The sequence below is a fragment of the Prionailurus bengalensis genome, chromosome B3 (genome assembly GCF_016509475.1).
Source record: "Prionailurus bengalensis isolate Pbe53 chromosome B3, Fcat_Pben_1.1_paternal_pri, whole genome shotgun sequence".
In the NCBI taxonomy this organism is placed as follows: Eukaryota; Metazoa; Chordata; class Mammalia; order Carnivora; family Felidae; genus Prionailurus; species Prionailurus bengalensis.
The window spans coordinates 71,719,849-71,723,021 of record NC_057355.1 but is presented as its reverse complement, the minus strand read 5'-3'; the positions used below and the strand labels follow the sequence as shown (position 1 = coordinate 71,723,021).

Genomic DNA, 3,173 nt, shown 5'->3' with positions numbered 1-3,173 from the left:
TTCCTTGTTTTCCTTTATTAAATAGCATTTCTGACTACTATCACAGATTACTTATTTAAAATGTGGGGCACCTGGGTGGCTCAGTCGGTTAAGTGACCGACTTCTGCTCGGGTCATGATCTCATGGTTCGTGGGTTGGAGCCCCACATCGGACTCTGTGTTAACAGCTCAGAACCTGGAGCTTGCTTCAGATTCTGTGTCTCCCTCTCTCTCTGCCCCTCCCCTACTCGCGCTCTGTCTCTGTCCCCAAAATAAATAAACATTAAAATGTGGAGCTAAGGGGTGCCCTGGGTGGCTCAGTTGGTTAAACATCCGACTTCATTTGGCTCAGGTCACGATCTCACGGTTCATGGGTTGGAGCCCTGCGTGGGGCTTTGTGCTGACAGCTCAGCCTGGAGCCTCTTTCGGATTCTGTGTCTTCCTCTCTCTCTGTCCTTACTGTGCTCATGCTCTGTCTCTCAAAAATAAATAAACATTAAAAAAAATTTTTGAAAAATGTGGAACCAGGAAAGAAATTTGAATGACACTTTCAGTTACCTTACATCCTGTTAGGGGCGTGACTTGAAAGCATACTGATTGCAGAGGCAGGACATCTGGGTTCCAATTATGTTTTTTTCCTATTGGTTGTGAGTTTGAATTTAAACTTTCTGGGAATTTGCTTCTACATCTGTAAAATGAAGGACTGAATTAAATTATCTTGTAACCCTTCTCTACCTCTTGAATTTTATTATTTATTTTTATTGGTTTGGGAGGAAATACAATGGGACTACCCTAAATGCCAAATCCCATTGTTATTTGGGTAATAAAGTCATACTGAAAGCATTTGAAGAGGTTGTATATTTAGTTGTAGAAAGGCAAGTAAATACCCTTGCTTTATATAATTGGATAGAAAGGAAGTAATGTTTTCTTCGTTTAATAGTATAGAATATAACTTCACTTAAAAAAATTTGTTTTCTGTATTCCAAAGTTAAAATGGTGTCTGAGAAAAAGGTTAAAATCTTTTAAAACCCCTCTCCCCATTTCATAGCTGTTAACACAGATTTCATAGGTTATGTTGCAAAGTATTTTTCTTCCTTAAGCAGTTTTAAATTTTGCTGGAAAATGGTTTGGGGAAATAATTTTATGTATATTCATGATTCCTGCCTTGGACCTTTGCTTCTTTTGTTAGGTTCACAAGATCAGTTTTTCTTTCTTTTTTCTTCCCCAGACCCCACAGGATCAGTTTGAAATACAAATAAACTATAATTAAAAAGTAAAGAGAGCCTTTATTAGGACTATTATATGTCACTTTTAAAAAGTTTCTTATTGAGTTTAATATATTCACATGGCACAAGGTACAAAAAAAGGCATAGAGTGAAATCCCTTTCACCCCTGTCCCCCAGTCACCTCACTTTTCTGAAAGCAACTGTTGCCAGTGTCTTGTGTCTCTCTCCGAGATAGGCTATGTAGAAGCAACTAATATTTTATTTAAAAATTAAATTTATTTCTGGGGTGCCTGGGTGGTTCAGTCGATTAAGCATCTGACCCTTGATTTTGGCTCAGGTCACGATCTCGTGGTTCGTCAGTTCGGGCTCCATTTTGGGCTCTGCGCTGATAGGTTGGGATTCTCTCTCCCTCTCTTGCTGCCCCTCCCCTCCCTCAAAAGTAAACATTAAAAAAAAAAAAAACAATTGTTTTTGAATAGGTAGTACATGTACATAATAAATTCAAAAGTGTACACAGCAAAAGAATTTTGTTTGCCCACTGACAGCTCTTGGTCCCCATTTCCCTTTACAGAGACAGTGTCATTGTTTCTTATATATTCTAGGTGTAGTCAATATATTGGCATTAAGAGTGTGTCAATATACTGTCAGTGTATTAGTTATGGCTTTCATGATACCATCCTGAGTGTTTGGAAAATATTCAACCAATTTCTTTCAAAATTTTAAACTTACAACACAGGCATACACTGTCTTAACCTGTCCTTTTTGGCAGGGGAGGTGGTAATACAATCTTGGTATACGTACAAAGATACGGAACAGAGGTTGCTGGGTGGCTCAGTTGGTTGAATGGCATACATCAGCTAAGGTCATGGTTTTGTGGTTTGTGAGTTGGAGCCCCACGTCATCTGCTGCTGTCAGCCTGTCAGCGCAGAGCCTGCTTCAGATCCTCTGTCCCCACTCTCTGCTCTTTCCCTGCTGGTGCTCTTCCCCCTACCCCCCCAAAATAAAAAGATACAGAACAAAAATATACATGCAATTGAGACTAGTATGTTTCCAGGATTTGGGAAAGAAACAAGTTTATGAACTCAAAGTGATTTATAGAGCCTCTCTTGAGCTACAGGTATTGGGTTAAGTTGGTTTGCCATGGTGCCCTTCCTTGAAAACCAGCTCTTACTTAGCCACCCTTTGCACCCTCCTCCCCCTCCTTGCAGACTTCATGCTCCAGATCCTGCTTGGATTTACTTTTGGCAACGTGTTTGGAATGTATCTGGCTCAGAATTATGACATATCAAACCTGGCTAAAAAACTTGAAGAAATTTAAAAGGGACTTGGATACCAAGAAGAAACCCTCTAGTTCACGAAGTAGACTCCAGCCCTGCCTCCTGGATATACTGATTTCTGCTGTTCTTGAGGGCCTCCTTACCATCTGAACCAAAAACTTTTGTTTTAAATTCCCGCCTCATCGATTTTCCTCTCTGCTAGATCCTGTGTTGCCTTACAGCACAAAAGGGCCCACAGGTTAAGAAGTACCCTTTTCTGGGGCACCTGGGTGGCTCAGTCTGTTAAGCACCGGACTTCGACTCAGGTCTTGATCTGTTGGTCTGTGGGTTTGAGCCCTGCGTTGGGTTCTGTGTTGACAGCTCGGAGCCTGGAGCTCGGTTTGGATTCTGTGTCTCCCTCTGTCTCTGACCCTCCCCCACTCACGCTCTGTCTCTCTCTGCCTCAAAAGTAAATAAACGTTAAAATTTTTTTTTTAACGTTTATTTACTTTTGAGGCAGAGAGAGCGTTAGTGGGAGAGGGGCAGAGAGAGAGGGAGACACAGTATGTCAGCAGAGTCCCTGTGCAGGGCTCGAACTCAGGAGAGGTGAGATCATGCCCTAAGCTGAAGTCGTACCCTTAACCTACTAAGCCACCCAGGTGCAGGGCTCAAACTCAGGAGAGGAGAGATCATGCCCTAAAAGCTAATAAATA

The 3,173-nt window shown here is 41.6% G+C and overlaps 1 pseudogene; it reads left to right on the top strand.

The window, feature by feature from the left end:
- Positions 1-2,282: 2,282 nt before the first annotated feature.
- On the top strand, positions 2,283-2,631 carry LOC122468066 (annotated as a pseudogene).
- The last annotated feature ends 542 nt before the right edge of the window (positions 2,632-3,173 follow it).